This window comes from Sturnus vulgaris, chromosome 1 (genome assembly GCF_052056855.1).
Source record: "Sturnus vulgaris isolate bStuVul1 chromosome 1, bStuVul1.hap1, whole genome shotgun sequence".
NCBI classification, from domain to species: Eukaryota; Metazoa; Chordata; class Aves; order Passeriformes; family Sturnidae; genus Sturnus; species Sturnus vulgaris.
Window position 1 is genome coordinate 73,022,251 of NC_142243.1, and position 19,167 is coordinate 73,041,417.

Below are 19,167 nucleotides of genomic sequence, written 5' to 3' on the forward strand. Positions count from 1 at the left end.
CATAATTTCCACTTCAGTAATAATTTTTCCTTGGCACTACAATAAGTGCTGCTCTAATGTGTATGAAAATCCAGGCTATCACATTGTCCCTGTGTAAAAGGTCTATTATCTTACCCAAAAAGATTACAGTCTGACACCATCTTTATTTGATAAAGGCAGGATTATCCCATTTTGCCTTTGCCTTCAAGACTTTAATTATTTTTTCTTTTAAATATTTTCTAATACTTTATACAATGTCGCATTCAAATTAAAGGATTCAGAGTTATTAATGTGATTTCTCCTTTCCCATTTTTGTAGAATGTAAAAATGAAGGGAGAGTATATTGACATGAATATATTTATTCTGTCGATAAGGCCTGAATTTGTATTCAGTTGAGAAGAGTCACTTTCGATCAAATTTTTGGCTTCTTTTATATATACAATACACTTTGATCAAGGTTTCCAAGGTTGCCAAATCTTCACCTTTGCAAGAGCTGCCTGCCTATATGCCAGATTCATAACAAATATAAAAGATTTCACAAAGAACTTCATTTCAGCAAAGCCTCATTTTTCAACAGAACACGGTGTCAAAAATATTAATCAGACTTAGCCATAGATTTATTTTACTATATAGTCTTTTCCATCATCTCTGTGGTCTTTATGACAAGCTTAACTGGCTGAATTTATGTTGTTTGGGTTCTCATACTGGGACCATAACCTTGCTGTCTAAGCTATTGCTTAATCTTTTTAAGTTTTGGGTAAACATAGGTTAATGTCACTGGTGCACAATGCAATTACGCTTTTATGGGGTAGTATTTCACTAGAAGACAAATATTTAAGAATCTTTCTGTGAATTAATTAATTTATTTCAGTAATATTCACAGTGATTGATGAGTAATTTAAGATGTATTGTCATAACTTTATAAATGTTTTCAAAGCACTTTTCAATATGCTCAAGTTCAAAGAGAATTAATGGTGAGTGCAGAAAAGTGGTTAGAGATCTCTTACTTTTTATTTCAATGAATATTTGGTGATGTATTTACCACGCTATTCAAAATATTTATCATATTGTGAGTAGATCCATCTACAAACAACATAACTTCACAGATTTTAAACACAGGAGGGAATATTGTAAGACACAATATTGTGCTACTGATTGTGCTACTGATTTCCTGCTCCACAAAAGGCTACAAATCTCATAATTAATTCTTACTTCAAATCCAAGAATATATTCCTTTGAAAATTTCCAGGGACACATCATAGTTCTTTCTTGGATGTTCTGGTACTGATTTTTCGTATCCCAAGACATTTTCATTTTATTTCTAGCTGTGACTTTCAACATCAGATCATCTTACATGTCATTTATCAGGTGTAAGGGCTGCCTTGTAGTGTGTGTTTTTAACAGACGGCAATCAAATCACCCATGTACATTTGCATCAGTGAGCTTTTCTCCTCTCAGCGTAAGCCATGCTTCACTTTCTTTAATCATCTACATCTCTTCCAAAGTGACTATTTAACATTTTTCTCAAGAGCATATTTTGGATAGAAAGCATTTTGGTAGACAGTGTACCAATGATTACATCAGTGCTGGCTCCATTAACCGCAGTGTCACATTACAGAGATTTTTTCAGTTTAGTATTACTTCCAGCAGGTAACTTTTTCAGTCACTACCTTCCATACTATGGTCTCACCTTTTATAAGGGACCGATAGCCCTTCTTAAGGGCCTATATCCCTTAAGATGTCTGTGCTGAAACACATTTTATTTGCTTGAAGCTAGTTACCAAATAATTCATTTCACTCTCTTGATGTTCTCTCTTTATTATAATTCAGCACTCCCCCACAGCTTCTGAAATGTGCAGTTTTTATCAGTAACCACTTGATGATGATTTGCCTTTTATAGTAAATATTTTTAAGTACATTTATAACCTATCATATCAAATCTTACTTGGATTACATCTGCAGTTGATGAGTAATAAAAGTTCATACAGTGAATCAAGACTGATCAAGACAGCAGCCTGTATGAAAATGCGTTTTAAGTGAATTTGTGCTTTGTGTAACAAAATTTGGAATTTGGCAGGCTGTGACCAAATCCTTTAATGCACTGCTTCTGCTCAGTGATTCCAGGCTGAATTTTAAAATTTGAGATGAATATTATGCTTTAAAAATGTATCCTTATTTTCAGAGAAAGCAATCACTGCACTAAAAATAGATTAGGTTGTTTTGAGATTGTGAACATTTCTGCAGAAAGCAATAGCTGTCCAAATAATCTTACTTTCCCAGTATTAAAAACCAGTGACTCGAAGGACCAAAATCCAGTGTTTTTGAAAATATTTCAGCAGATAAAATCTCTGTTTGTATGTTTCAGAGGTGCAGAGAGCCTGGAATGGGTGTGGTGCAGCTGAGAGCACCAGCCACAGGAACCAGTAGAACCAGTTCTTCTCTATATAGCCTGGGAAATCCTGCCTTCAAAGACATGAGTTGACTGCTTTTACTAAAATATCCAGCTCACATTCAGGTAAAATTCAGACTATAAATCACTGTCTACTGGGGCCTGTCTGGATGTAGGCCATCTTCATAAGAGCACTCCTATTCCTACCGTATGACAACAGAATTTGACTAGCATGCTTTCTCCAAGTGTGAAGCCAAAGTGAGCCATGGTAAAACTTTTTTTTATCTTCTTTTTATACTGTAGGATTGTTGTTTTAATTGGGAATCATCTCCTGCCAACATGTGTCTCTTCCCAATCAAAATTCCATTGTAAATGCACTGCTTATAATGCACTGTCCAGGTCTTCCACTAACTGCTGATGTTGGAACCTCTGGCATTTATCCTGCTATTTAGGTTCTCTCCATGTGTCCTTCAGAGGGAGAGTGATTTCACAATGTGTATGCTTTTTATACACAATGGAAGAAATACTTTTTTTCAAAAATTACATCTAATTAAATGAGGCTTAAATACAGTAGAAAGGAGCACCTCATTTTAAAGTTGTAGCATTTAAACATGTAGAATGCTAAATAAAACCAAATATGTGTTCTTTTTATTTGACTGGACCATGCAAGCTGCAGTTAGGTTCCTGTACTCATTGCTAATGAAGGAGATAAAATAAATTAAGTCCAGCTTTACAATCTGAATTTTAGTGACAAGTCTTTTCTCTATGTCAATCTAAATATGTAGATCAATTTGATATTGATAACATCGTCAACATGTGTTTTATTTCATGCTTTATTTGGTTTACTATGTCTTCTCTTTGTAACCCATAAAAATAATTGCTGCGTTTAAAGAAGGTGCTTGAAAGACAACGAAACGGAGCCATTAAACCCAGTGATGATGTATAAAATGAATAGTCTGTAAATCATTGCATATGATACTCAGGTCAGGATAGGCTGACCTGAACAGCTAACCACTTATTAACTATGTATTCATTTCTAGCAATCTTTGGATTGTTAATGGATTTTCTCTTCACGCCTAAGTTTTTATGCTTACATCTTGTATTCATCTATGCTGATGACAGTCATTCAAGAATAAAATAAGGGGATCTATCCTGCACAAATGTCCTCCATGGGGCTTCTTCAGATTGCTGTGATATTTTAAAAGGCACGTTTTGTTTTAAATTATGGAGACAGTTTGCCAGGGAAATCCTTAAAGATTGGCTGTTAAAATAATTCACAAAGCAACCAGATTAATCAATCTGATCCTGCATTGTAAGAGGGCAAAAAGTTACTATAAAGGTAAATCTCAGATGTAGGAAAAAATTGCTGTATTATTTCAGACCTCAAAAAAAAATACTGAAAGAAAATATTCTCCATCCAAGATTGAAAAAGGAGAAATAGGTGAGCTGCAGACTGTAAGTTTGAAAGAGATGAGGTACAAAAGAAATTTAGGACAAGAGCCTATTGCATCAGACAATTAGAGGAAGGAGAGGGCAGTTGATAAGCAGAGACTTCAGTAGGGAAGCAGAAATATTAAAGTCCATGAAAAATCCCTTGCTCTTTTTTCATTAGTTTGCTTCACACTTAAGTCATCTTCTACTGGATGGCTGGGAATGCCATAATGAATAAGTGTGAGCTTACTTTCCTCTAAATTGTCAACAGACAAGAGACTTAAAGGATGAATCTGCTTCCTCCTTTAAGGCACCTGAAAAACAGACCCATTATAGCTTGATTCATATGGAACAACTCACTAGGCTGACACCCACTCGTTTCCTTTCAATCACAGTGTAGGGGAGTTTCCTGTTTAATCGCTTCTCAGATGGTCATAATTTTGGTAGGTTCATCCTTTCATCTTCCTGATCACCATGAATTCAACATTAGAAAACATCTACCAATTAGTAGTTGCTGTATGGTGGGTACATCAAATAGTACAGCTGGATCAACAAGAAGGTGAAAATGATAAACACATAGTGACAGAATATGGGAAAACTGCTCAGGTAAAAACAAAAAGAGAAATCCCATCTTTACTGAATTAATGGTACACAGAGGTAGCATATACACTGTAAGACGTTCACACAGGAAATCTAAAGACAGAAGAAGAGTTATGGTAAAGAAACGCAATACAATCAACATCTGCTGATGCTGAAGAAATGAAGATATATAGCCAATTGGGAATACTAACAAAACCCCCCAAATCTGTTGAAAATAACCAATATTAGGTGATAGTGTAACACTTCACCTTACTAGTCCCTAAAATTCAGTAATCATTCTGGTTCTGTGTAAGGATATGGACATTTATTTATAAACAAAAGAGATAGAAAACCAATGTAAATTTGGAGGCCTGTTTAAAACGATTGATCTCAATCACCACAAAATCACAGATGTGTCTAACACAGGTGGTAATATGTAGGATGAGAGTTTTAGCCATAACAAGGCACATCCTGTACAAGGTTCCTCACAGTACAAAATCGTTTTCCATACAGCATTCTATTCCACATGGAAAATATTTTTCCATGAGTCATTTTTTTAAAATGTAAAAGAGAATTACCTTTGATTGTTCTCATGTCCTTTTACGATTGCTGTCTAAGAACATTTAGGTGATATAATGTCTGCAGAAAGTGAATTTTAAAAGCAGTTTCCTCACGCTCTATTCTTCGTTATACATAAAACTCTCCAGTATCTCCTATGCCCACCTAGTTATTGTGTTGAAGATTAACATGATGCTCAGAAAATGCATAGTAATTGATTGAAAGCAAACAGTTACTGCAGAGCTCAAGGCCTGCCTTCTCTGTGTCCTAAAATCCAGACAAATCCCTACAGCTGTATCGTATGTTATTGTCTCTCACCTATCAAATGCTTTTCTGCAGCACTAGCCTTTCCTGTTAGGAGTACTAAGGACATTCCTTATTTTCTCAATCCAGCACAAAAAAGAGAGGCTATTATTCAGACCCTTGAAATCGAGACAGCTGAACAAGGAGCATCTGACCCTCTCTTATTACTTCATGACAAAGATGACTTTGACAAAATATCTGAAGGTGTCACTGAGGTAAAAAAGTGTTAAATAAAGTGAGCATGCACGGTTGGTCACTGAGAAAAAGGGAAGCTGAAAATAGAACCTCCTTATGAAAAGAAGCATCACAGACTTCAGAAACAGCACCAGAAAGAGTACAATTGAGACAAAATGAAACTGGGGAAGATCAGGGAGAACGAGCTTGAGAATCGTGATCTTTCAGAGGGAATGCATAAAAAGGAGAGCTGTGGTGTTAGCTGGTGATTAGGGAGAGCACTGTAACAACAGTAGTGAACCTTTAACATGTAGCCTGACATGTAGCCTGAAAAACTTTAGGAGAAGGAGCTAGTGAGGAAGGGCAAGAGATCTTTTTGTCTTTTGTCAGATTTCTCATTAGCTATTGCTATTGGCAACTAGCTTCAACCAAAATATTTCAAGGGTTTTACATTTCACCCAAGCCTATTAAAAGACCAGTTGTTCACATGAAGAGAGTCTTGAAAGAGTTTTATCCACCAGCAATGTTTACTGTCTCTTTCCACCAGAATTTAGCATGAAAGTTGTACAAAATTTCTAGAGTAGATCTAATGGCTCGTTGCATGACACTGACCCGTCTCTGGAGCTGAATCTGGCTGTCTTCTGACCTTGTGCTCAGCTCATCTACCTCATCAAAGTGGGATAAAATGAAGCTAGCAAAACCCAAAACAAAATTCTTGCTTGTTTAGGGAGATGAATTGGCTCAGTCTCCATGTGGAGGAATGCCAGAGCCAGAGCAAAGGAGAGAATGAGACATGCAATAAAGAGACTGTTGGAGAGAAAGGGGCAAGTGGGACGGATACATTTTGTGACAGCTGTACTGTGAAAATTCACTTTTAGAGAAGAGGACAGTTACTGTTCCTATGCACCAAATACCTTGATTTGGTTTTAAGATTTTAAACAGAGAGAATGTCATCCTTTAAAAAGCCTGGAAGATTCAGATATGATATATAGAAACAAGTGGTGGTAATTTTCCATGATGAGCTTTAAGAACATGATGGAAAAGAGGACGAAATTCAACACATGAAAACCATCACTGAAGTCAGAAACTGGTTTACACTATTTTTGTTCTGGAAACTTTTAAACCTAAAAAGGACAACAGGATGTTTTGTTTTATGGATGGGTTTGAAAGAATTCCAGTATAACTACAAGACACAACCCCTCCCAGTAAAGACAACGAAAACAAGATGACATGAAATATTTTAGAAGATGGGTTATTAGAATTCAATTCTCAGTTAACCGTTAAAATGTAAAGGTTAAGCCCACCATTTTGTCTTCCTTTTAAACTCTTATTTTCCTTTCTTTAGGTCGCCTTTACCAGCAGAGGGAGCAGGTGGAAGAGCAAATGGAAAAGGAGCTGACTTCAATTAAACTTTGATCTTTGCTCTTTGTTCCAGACAGAGAAAACAAGGACCAGTTTCAGCAGCTGCTGTTAGTGGGCCAGAGTATCCACAGCTCGAATACACTTGTTTTGCCTGTGTTCTCCCTTCTTCCTCTTACCGTTCCTTGCAGTAAAGTGGTATTAGATAGCCTGACAGTTCCACCAGTTCTGTCCTATTTTCATCCCTGTGGACTGGCAATATTTAGCAGAAAATTGAGGCAGAATTCTAACTAATGACCTTTTAATTCAGCTGCACACTACAGCCTGTCCTGGAGCTTGTAGCAATTTCGCTGCATCTTAACCACTTTTCTAGAACAGGGCTCTCCTGTAAATCTGGAAACATCCAGACAATTTGTGTAAAATGAAAACTCATAAGGAAATTTATGTCTGAATAATGCAATACTAGTTTTGATCTATTGGAGAAGTTTTTCAGTTCACCCACCTCTCACAAGGAGATTTTATAACCTAAAGTCTTGTTCAAAACAATATTTTTAAGCCATTAAATGTTTGTCTGAGAAGGTTCATGCTCTCTTACAATCACTTCATTTTCTTCTCACATCTCGTTTCTCCCTATTCACATTTAGCTTCCACTGCACCATTTCTGAATACAAAATGGACTTTATACCTAATAATGAAATTAAGCCAAATAGAAACTCTTACTGTGCATCAGATATCCTGCAATTTTTTTGTGTTTCAGAAAAACTCAGCATGTAGAAAGAGGGACACTAACACTCTTTCTTTTTGAGAGATATATCTTCTGGCAGCATGAGCTTTTTTTTCTTTAAAATACAAGGAAATGTATAGGACCTGCAAAAGACGCTTTAGAAGGATCAAGCACTGTTCAACCCTCAATAGGAGGGTCCAGTGGGATCAGGTCAGAGATTTAGGGAAATGCTTTATACTAGATTCCTCAGAGAGATATTCCCAATAAAATCTTAGAGAAGCCATTTAGCACTATAAAGAAGTATATAGGCTTTTCTCTGTCCAACCTGAGATTGATACTTATTTTTCTTTTTTTTAACTAAGTCCTGTGAGACTTAGAGACTGAAGGTGAGAACCAAATATGTCTGAAAAAAAATACTTTTTTCATTATATAAAAGGTGAGTTATTACTATAAAAAAAGTAACCACTGATCAGTTTCTGAAATTCTGACTAGCACTTTACAAAATCATTCACCACATGGCACAGAGGAAATGGGTGGCTTTGTAACAACTCCCACAGCAGAGATATAGGTGTGGTTTATATACCCTTCTCAACCAGAGGAGATAAACAAGGCTTTGAAGACAAAGAGCAACATCAAAGCCCTTACCTCTGTTGCTGTACCTTGAGAAGCCCACAAAATCATCCAGAAAACTCAGTTTTGAGCTGGTAAGCAGTTTTTTAGAGAAGGTACAGAGACATTATAAACAATTGGAAGAAGAGGCTTTAAATCTATCCTCAAAGTGGAAGCAGCTGTGCAGATCTACAGCAGACATTTGACTGTCTTCATCATATAAAACTATTTCAGGCCATATTTGATAAGATGTTTGATGAGATCATGAGAGATATAGCTTATACTAATCAGGTTAGATTTATTTTCTAAAAAGTTCAGAAAGTCATTACTGATTAATATGAATATCCTATCTATGCTACAGAGTCCCTATGAGGCCATTTTTCTCTTAACAGAAGGTTTTGATTGACTGACCTATCTGTACATTGAGAATATTACCTAGCCCAGTAGTTGACAAGTTTAGTCCAGTTTTTGGCTCATCAATATTTTGTCATGGAAGCGAAGATCCCTGAAGAGTGAATTCAAACTGATTGACAGCAGACTTGTGATTTTTAATTGCCTTTGGTGGACCACTCAGAAGTACTTGACCATGGGCTGAAAATCCTTAAAATATAAATGCTCATACATGTCCACATATGAAATAATTACAAATATAATCCCCTTCAACCTTTTTTTACCTTCTTTCAAGGAACTATTCAGAAGTGTGTCTTTTCCCAAAGTCTGTCAAGACAATATTCTTGAGGAATAAGTGGACTCAAGACAGGAGCTCAGAAGATAAAACTCCTTTTGCATGCAAATGGTATCCTCTTACTTGGTACAACTCCAGATCAATCTAATATTCGCTGTATTCTCTGTTTATAAAATAAATTAGAATAAACCAAATCATCTCATTAAGTTGGAACCACTCCTTCTCCAGTACCATTCAGAGGGGAATAAAGAGGGGAACAAAGGAACTTCAAACATATCAGCATGCAGTTTCCAAAGGAAATTCACGGTCAAGGTTAAAGTAGCCCTATTATTTAAGCAGATAGTAAGTTACTTAGGTGGCAACTGCTACCGCCTTCATATAGGAAAAATATTTAATTACAATAATTTGCATATAATTTAAAAGAACGCTGACCACCCTGGTATTTTGTTTATTTTCAACTCTCTTCCTGTCCATATTCCTGATATTTATTTTAATAAAACTAACACATTGAGATTTTTCTGGTGGGACATGGGGAACCAGAAACGCTCTACAAGCCCTGCAGAGGGCTCAGAGTGGATTGTCAGCAAGAGGCCACAGTTAAAGGTGGGATTACTGGTGTCTCCTCTAAATCACTGTTTAAGATCCATGTAATTGGACCATATGTTAATGCTTCATACATTAATAATGTAAAATACATAATATACATAATATAATAATGTAATTAATATTTATGTATTTATTAATATATATACATAATATACATAATATAGTAAATACATCAACAATGTGTCTTGATGTGTAGATTAGAAAAAGCATGCAAGAGCTCAAAAAACTGATACTTCTGCAGAGTGATTCCTCAAATATCTTGGTCCTTACACTCAGACCAGACTGCAAAAACCAGGTGGCATCTATGTCAGAGAGGTAATTACCATGCTGAGATATTGCTTATTGTTTCTTATAAAGCATGAGGATATCTCATCCTTCAATGGATCTTGTTGACAATATTCATCTTTCTCATTGCAGAGATAGAGGATTTTCACTATGACTGGGGAGTGTATGATCTTCCCTTGAGAGCCCACAGTGAAAACTAAGGAAAAAGGTAAAATGTGATACTGTCCTGCAGCTGGCTCCTACCTACCAACATGTAACAGCTCACTGTTTCTCCAGTTAAATGGCCTCAAATAGCTCACTTAAATCTAGTTTAATCTAGCTTATTTTTTCAACTACTGCTCAGAAGTCTTGATGAATGGTACTCAGCAAATCTTAAACACAAAGAACTACCTCTAGGCTATGAAATAGTGTCAGGTCTTTTAAATATGTACTGCAATGATCTCCCTGAAACTTGAGCTTGTAAGTAGTCTGGGTATTAATTCTTAGGGCTTTTCTGACCTTGAGCAAAACTTGAAATATGATTCAGCAGTAACACTGTCATAATTGGCAGTTGCAGTTGAATGCTTTGCTACTGTAATTTCTCCTGTAATTCAAGTTTAGTTTCTCAATGGAATACAGTCCATATCTGGTCTATCTCATAGTTTCCCTTAGTAGGTTTCTGACTTTCCTGTCTGTCTGATAACACATGCTGTCAATGTCAAGACTTACCCCAAGATATTGTTGGACCTACCATGCACAATCTTCAAACATTAGCTACCACTTTGCTACTCAGAAAGGAGTGTAGTTTTCCAATTTTGTCTTCCTCACCTCATGTTACATTAGCCAATATGCAGGTAATCACACCTAGTATTTTACTCACACTAACTAATAATGTCTTACCACATTTCTGTTCTGAAAAGTCTGGAGACAAAAAGGTCGTAGCTCTCAAAACCTTGCCTGACCTTCTGTGTTTTTGAAACTCTCCCTTTAGCTCTCTGTTTAGTTCGACTCACCTGATATTCTGACATCTCATATGGTCAGCCCTGTGACTCTGACATTTCAACAGCAGAAAACACAGACCTTATTGGCAGCAACCTGATGAAAATCCTATCATTTGACAGACACATTTTATGCTGGGATCTTCCTAAAATACTTCCAGATTGCTTGAAGCTAGAATGTTGCAACCAGATTATGTTACAGCATAAGGAGAATCTGAACAGTGGGTGCAGGCTATGATTCACAACATACAACATAAATTTCCTAATCTGATGAGGTTTAAGTGCACCAGATTCTGCATCTGAAAGTGCTGACATTTCATATTGATGATATTTGCATACACTAGTATCTCTAGAACATTATTTACATGACACTCTATCACTGAGCACTTTAAACAACTAAAAGAAGTCGGGGGAACAGATACTTTCAAGGAGGCCTAGCATATGTATTAGTGTTAGGAAATTATTATGGTTCAAAGATGAAAATTACTGTTCTGTTAGCCAACATCTCAGTCTCATTTGACACTGGCATTCAGATTATGCACCCTGATCTCTGACCAAGAGGCAGGGCATTCTGTTGGGTGGTCACATTTTCTCACTCCATATCTTTAGTAGATTTTCAAATCACAAATATTGAGCATATCAACCTCTTCAAAGAGCCATTGGAGTCCTATCTATACAAGGACGTTGCTGCAAAATACCGCTGGCACTTCAATTTACAGTCTGCTAACTACTTCATACCCCCATCAATGCTCATTCAAAATCACAGAAGCCTCAATTACAGAGGTGGAAAGTGGAAGAAAGAGGCCTCAATGCTGACATTTAATAGTATGGTGAATTAAAACAAGAAACACACAAACCTTGTGTATAGATCATTTGCTTTCACATTGCTATAAGATTATTTATAGTACAAAGGAAAAATAACTACAAGTTGTAATTTACCCTCAAAGAGCTACAATGGAGCTATAGATATGCTGAAAATTGCACACATCCTTAACCTCAGCTGGCTTGAGGCCAGCAGTGCCATAAGGAAATAAGATAATGAATAAAAGCTTATCTTTACATTGCTAGACTCGTCTGATCACATCAAGTATTTGTATTGATGCATATATGTACTTGCAATATTCTAGAGGGAGTGTTCACTACAGAACCAGAAACTAAATGTCTTTATATTTCTGCTGTTCATAACCTTTAACAATGTTATTCATATTTAGGAAGAATTTCTCGGGAGTAGTGTTCAGCTGATAAATTCTTCATCATGAATCATCATGTCTGTTGCTATTTTGCATAGCACTGAAAATTATCAGTGTGAATTTGAATGACCCTTTTACTGACCAGGATGTAGTTAGTTCTGTTACTTTTTTTCTGCAGGTAATTGGTACTCATTGGTAATTGCTGGAGCTTCCAAAAGAAACAGAAGTCTGAGGAATAGAGGTATTTCTTGAGGTAGGGAGATTTAATTAGTTCTTCATGTTATTAAAAAAGACACTATAAAAAATAAAGTGCAAACAAATCCCAGCACCACTTATCAAAGCAACTATCAGTAAGTGCTGAACAATTTTATTTTTTTTTTTCAGATGGGGGTTCAAGGGTTGTTTTAATGAAACCTGTAATTTAGATTTGAAAGAAAGTTTTTCATAGAGGAACTTTTTCTTCTTCACATCTGCCAGAACACAATTTATTTATGCATAAACTTGGTTTTTACTATGCAAATCTTTTATACTTAAGATTTTCTGGGGACTGGCAACTATGAATACAAATTTTAAATACTTTAGACAAGATGCTTAGACTCTTATTATGTTTAAACAGCACCTTGTTCCTGAAGGGACTCCACTGGAGTGAGATACAGTATACTTTATCAGGATCTGGCAGTGAGTGGTTTACTTCATTATTAACATCAATATATTTCAGTTCTGCTGCCAGATGCTAAGCAGTTACACAGTTTTTTTTAAAACCACTTACAACAAAATCAAAGCAGAATCCACTGATATGGTTTTGTTTACAAAAGCTGAAGTCTGATATCGTTATTTATGTGGCAACTGGATCATATTCAATTCACAAGCCTCTCTACACATAATCTATCTCACAAGCCCAAAAACAGACCTGAAGACGTACTAACAGGGCTTGCTTTTTCTCTGTTATCTGAATATTCATTTAAGAGAAGGCTATAAACGGCTTATTATGTGACATTAATTGCTAAGCTGGGAGTTGTGTGTACAATTTCTCTAAGTCCACGGTGAATGATTTGTGGCAGGGCAAATCTTTATGTGAGGATATGGAGAAGGGGAAAACCAAATAATCTTGACCGTAATTGACTATTAAAATGATTGAAAGTCAGTTGGCTTCTAGCCTGTAGGCGGGCATAGTTTTATTTCATTCTTCCCCTTTCCTAAAGACAGCAAGAAACAGTAAGTGAGATAATAATGAAGAGACTACAGCTCTCTGGAAAGCTTAGGAATGCATTATGTGTGGAATGATTTCAGTGAGCTCAGGATGTCAGCTCACATGCAATAGTAGATTAAATGAGAGTGCCTGAAGTACTAACAGCTCCCGGCTGCCTGCTTGCTCTTTGCTGGAGGCTGCTGCTTCACATGCAAGGAGAGCTGCAAAGGCTGTGTAACATCTCCCCCACCCTCACATTTACAGTTTTTTATAGGTGAAGGTTAGGGTAAATTGAAACCAGAGCTGCTGTGCTTGTCAGCTCAGAGGTTCTTTTGCTGCCTGTTCTCTGTGCCTATTTTTGCTGTATCTCCCTCAACAGGACGTGCTGAAGAAGGGCTGGTACAGACTAATGTGACCTAATTGCTGCCTCCCAGTAGTACCTAAAGAGAGCCTACAAGAAAGAAGGGGAGAGAATTTTTGCAAGGGCATTTAGTGACTGGACAAGGGGAATGGCTTCAAACTGAGAGAGGAGGTTTAGATTAGATATCAGGGAGAAATTCCTTACTGTAAGGGTGCTGAGGCACTGAACAGGTTGCCCAGAGAAGCTGTGGATGCCTCATCTCTGGAAGTGTTTAAGGCCAGGTTGGATGGGGCTCTGAGAAACCCGGTCTAGTGAAAGCTGTCCCTGCCTGTGGTGGGAAGGGGCACAGGGGGAGGGTTGGAACTAGATGACTTTTAATGTCCCTCCCAACCCAAATCATTCTATGATTCTGTGATTTATAGGGAGGTGGCAACAGCTTCTGATCTTTCAGCTTAGTTTGATGCCACTGGTGAATCAACAGGAGTAGTGGACAAGTGTAGCTATTAGCAATTCTCCACTGCTGGCATTAGTGAATAAATGACTGAACAGCTTATTCAGTCTAGATTTGGCTAGCTGCTGAAGGACCTGAGAGCTTTGTGAAATTTCCATGGCCAAGGAAGCAGAAAATAACAACCTTGCGACAGTGAAGGAACTCCCATCTGATGTTCCTTGCCAAATACTCTGGAGCAAAGGTGGCTTACAATGCTACCAGCACAGCTGATGAGCCCAGCACCATTTTTACATCTATGTTTGCACACACACACACACACACACACACACACACACACACACACACACATCTGCATTATTTCTGTGTAACACATAGTCTGTGTTAGTGTCTGAATATGTTTGAAAGGATCTATTAAACTTGCAGGAAATAATAATTTCCTTTCCGCTGTCGTAGAAGATTGCTTCCCCCTCCCCCTCTTTTCCCATTTAAATATTTATATTGTACTTTGAAATGGACAAAAAGCTGGAAGAAGGAAAATGCTGTCCCAGAAATTAAGAGTATAAGAAACTGGTAATGGGAACAAGGTTAAGGAGAGTAAGGCAGCACAGCAAAATCTTCATTAAGAACTTTTAAGTGAAAGGGTTTTGTACCTCAAGATCACAATGAATTAAAACCAACAACCGTACTCTACAAAGGACAAAAGCCACACATTTTTAAACTATCTGACTTAGATTAATATGACTGCAGAGTCAAAAGGCCACTGAGTTCAATAGCTGTGCCAGTAGCCAGTAGCAGATATTTCAGAAAGAATAAAAGAAACAGAGAAAAAAGATTTATATTTTTGTAGATATTTCTCCCCAGCTGCTATAAACTGGCAATGTGATATTGCAAGGTGTTTCCAAAAGCATCTTGATATTATACCCTTCTGTTAAAGCCCTATTATTTACCCATGTATCCTATATCATAAATTCCATGATTTTGCATGGTATGGACGTCTGAAGTACACATCCTTGAATCACAATGGGGGCTTTTCTTCCTAATGAAGGTACGTTTAGACAAAAGAACTACATAGAAGCCAGAAACCATTGTGTGTAAGTACTTTAGGACAGTCAGGCAATAGTATCAACCATTTGAAAACTTTGGCACTGACAGGCAGGTTGAGAATGTGTCATATCAGAAATTATTGGGAGTTTAATGAAGTCACAATTTTCAGTGGAAAGCATTTTTTGAATGCTTTAACAAAAACTGCAACCCTTCCAGAAATCTACTGTGGCCCAGAGATGTATCTCTTTTCCCAACCCCATCTTTACCTGGCCATTGCCCTCTTTTGGTCCTTGCAGGCCTTCTCCCTCACCCAGAGGGGAGGGCCTTTCCAAAGAGCAAAGAGCAGAGAGACCAAGTGTAGAGCTCACTCTTCTTTCAGGAAATTAGACATCCAAGGCCAGCATTTATTCTCAACAGGGACCATTTTAAAGATTCAAAAACATCACTGACAAAAAGCTTTCCTAAATGCAGCCTAAATTTTCCTTTTTTTAGCATGAGTCAGTCACTTCTGGTTATACAATCATCTGTTCTGCAGTCCTGTGAAATTTCTTTCTTTTCGTATCCCCAAAATACATTGATGCTGTCCCTTAATTCCCATTTATGATGTATTTGAAAAAGCATTATCTACATAGAGATGACATTTCAAGTCATGCTATCATTTGATTTTGCTGTGTAAGCATTTAAGGAGTGTAAGAAATCAGAGATAAAGTCAGATGACAGGTCTTCACACTGGTAAGATTCAGGGGAATTCCAGGGGGAATGTGTTAGATACTAGTGCAGGTGTCTTTTTGTATTTATTTTTTATCTCTCCAGTAGCCCACAGATGCCTAAAGGCCTGAGAAACTACTCCATGAAGTCCAGCCCAAGCCTTCCAGAGGCAGTAATTTTCTAAGGGTCTCAGTCAATAGTTTAGACAATACCAATTATGTGATTACATTGGTGAACAGTGCCATGAGAGGGTAAAGTCTGTCAAAAAGTGATTACTTAATTTAAGTCACTATGACAGCAGTGTCACATATCCTAATCCTCAGATCAGAAGCCTTGGTGGATGTTTTGGAACAACCGTAAAGGTGCATATGCACGCACCTGTGCAAAAAGATATTTCCAACTTCCTTCTTAACATGATCTTTCTAACTCTCCCATGGCAACAGCTATCTTTTAACCTTTCCTCCTTCTTTTCAATCATGTGTTATGATGTTGTTCATAGTATAAAGTTTGTTAGCTTGATGCAATGAGGTGTGAAAATCCAGATCCAAAAATTCTTAACCTTTTTACCCATAACCATGCAAAGCAAGACTAGTATTTCTTTTCCATAATTTGAGAAGTTTATATATAGACCCTGTATAACTTTGCCTTTTCCTCCTGATGTACTTTGCTAAGAAATAGTACATAGGGGTTTTGTCCATTATCACTCTCTTTTCTTTTCTTTTGGTGCCAGTGCTTTCCCCCTCTCCTTTTCTTTCTCTGACATACACTGAAGTCCCTTTCATTCACATTTGGTGGCTTATTTTTCTCCGTATCTATTCAGCTCTTCAAGCAACCCCTTTCTTTTGCTAGCTCTATCTAATATCCTCTCCTTTCTTTTCTCTTTTTACCCCCTAGGCTGGTTAAAGGCTTTTCCTTTTCTTTTTTTAAAGCACTAGTCTTCTGGAGAGCAGACAGGCGTTCTTAGATAGGCTGTCATAGGATGCATTCAATCCAACAGCATGTTATTTCATTAAAACGACTGGTACTGATGATGGGATGTTTGGATGGTACTTCCTCCTTGTCCTTGCTTGCTGGAGCTCATGGCTTAATTATATGAGTAGAGGGAGAAAAAAGGGGGCTGGGAAGATGAAATAACTGTCCTCGGCAAATATTAGGGAGGTTGAAAATGGCAGAGAGCTAGGAACAACTCACCCTGAAACAGAAGTATTTCTATTTACAGATTAATGTGATTTTACTATTTTTGTGACTGCCAGAGTATGTGACCATAACCATAAACAAAGAAAATGGAAATTAGGCTTAAAATGGAAAGCTATGTAGAAGGTTTTTGTTATGTCACTCCCTCTGGCAGAAAAAGCAGGAAGACTGTGCTCAGATTTCCCAAGATATTAGACATGTGGTAGTTGTCCCAAATGTTGCTAATATAGAAAATGCTTTCTGAAGAGGAAATACTCTGTCTTTTTTTTTTTTTTTTCTGTTAATTGAAACTATGGCTTCTTTCTTTTGCATTTTCACACCCCAAATATATTTACTTTGAAGACATTTTCCAGGCTCACCTTTAAAAAGAATTTATTCAGAGTAGTCTGAGCTTCAGCACAGCTAAATGTATAGGAGAACTGGACACAGTTACTTACGTAACCCTGCTTGTAAGACTAAATATTTCCCAGATCACGTCCCATATTTGTTATGTTTCATTTGATAAAATAAAGAAACACTAGAACTTATCATGAAAACTGAAAAATGTTTTATTTAACAAAAAAAAATTTTTACCCCCAATCATATTCTGGAAAAGCAGGTGCCATTTAAAATCCAGAACACTGTCTGTGGTTTAAAAGAAGATCATTAAAAGGTCACACGGATCTCAGAGATAAAACATGGTACTGCCATCACCACTCTTAATTTCCCTTCAATAACTATTCTCTTCCTGTTTGCTTTCCAAGTTTGTATCTTCCAAACTAAAATTTCTACAACCAGTCTTCCAGATCTAATCACTGTAGCTACAGCTCTGTCTCCGAAAAATTGATGCCAGACCTTCTATCTCTGTTTAATCAAGCAGGGGGTAAGGGCTGTTCCAAAACTGAGTTGATTTTGAAAAAGTAGCAAAAAAAAAAAAAAAAAGCAAGAAAGTGTTTAAATACATGTACTTCTTTGGCTCACAAATAGCTGTGAGCACTCCCATAGCGTGCCATACATCTGTTCCAGCGCTATTTTCTCATATCACAGGATTATCTGTTCTATCTCAGAGTTGTGACTCTTGGATCTATAATGCAACACTTGACATCAGTTTGGCTCATGGGATGTTATCTTTCTCATTATAAACTAATTAATCTTTTGAAAAAGTAGTGTCCTACTTCCAAATGAAATTGTTCTAGAAAAAAAATCACATTTCCAAACATGAAACACATACCATTTTGTCTGCTTTTGCAAAAAATTAAATCTCTCTTATCCTGAAATAATTTTAGACAGTTGTCATATCACACTGAATTGTCTGCTTCAAGAGCTCTATTAAGGACAGGCAAACTTATTTGAATAATGCAAGAACTGGTCTAACCCTTAATATTAACCTTAAAATACCACCAGACTGAAGTTCAAAGAAATTCAGCCAGCCCTTGCATGTTTCCCTTACCCACAAATATTTTCACCTACTTCAATACATCTTCATTTTAGAGAAAACAGGAAAGCAATATAAGCAATCATTCCTTTCTTTCAACTGAACTCAATAGCAGAATAATTCCCATATTTTTCATCCCAATCACTGGAAGAGGTGAAGAGACAATGCCTATGAAATGTCAAAAACTACAGATAAATTTCAAAAATCCAAACAGCAAAATTCAAACTTCACTAGGCTCACCATCAGTTTATGATAGATGAGATGGCATTACCTTTTAAAAAATTTCAGGGCAACAAGAACAAAAGAGAAAACAATTCAGCCAGCAGACAGAAAATGAAAGATTTATGACTTTTCCAAACTATATTAGAGACTATTATGTGAAAGACCTTATGCAAATACATACTGGAAATTTATGTATTATACTATCCTCTGGCAGAATTTTTTTGCCTTTCTCTGTGTAGCAGTTAGAGCTTACATGCCCATCTAGGGGAAATGGAAAATTAAAGGAGTTTTCCTGCACATTTCTTTTTATAATTGGAAATATATTTGCTTTTTTTCAAGTTTTATAAGCACTATATCATATTTTAGCATTGAAGACAGTGGGAGTCTTGCCTGCATTCTCTGTGAGGACTGGGCCTATTGAAAATTCTGACTGGAAAAGAAAGAGTCCTGCACAAAAGGCTGAAAAAACAGAGAACTTATATTCAGCCATAAAACCACAAGATTTGCTTTGCTTTTTGTTTATGAATATGAAAAAAACATCAGATGAAACTTAGCAGGTTGCTCCATGGGAGGGTTCCTGATAACTGCAAGCATCTGCCATTAAACTAGAGGTCCAATTCCCATCTGATGGTCTTAGGCCTGATGGCTACTGATACTCACAGGGCATTTTCTACGAGAAAAGACAGCATTATGCTTATAATCCCTAATTTGACTTTTGTACATTTGTTTTTCACCC

General features: G+C 36.9%; 1 long non-coding RNA gene across 1 annotated transcript; it reads left to right on the forward strand.

Annotated features, from left to right (window-relative positions):
* Positions 1–2,350: 2,350 nt before the first annotated feature.
* LOC148225303 (uncharacterized) lies at positions 2,351–12,089 on the forward strand. The gene is made up of 3 exons (XR_015801312.1): positions 2,351–2,494; positions 9,814–9,889; positions 12,027–12,089. It is a non-coding gene; the product is annotated as an uncharacterized LOC148225303 (long non-coding RNA).
* The last annotated feature ends 7,078 nt before the right edge of the window (positions 12,090–19,167 follow it).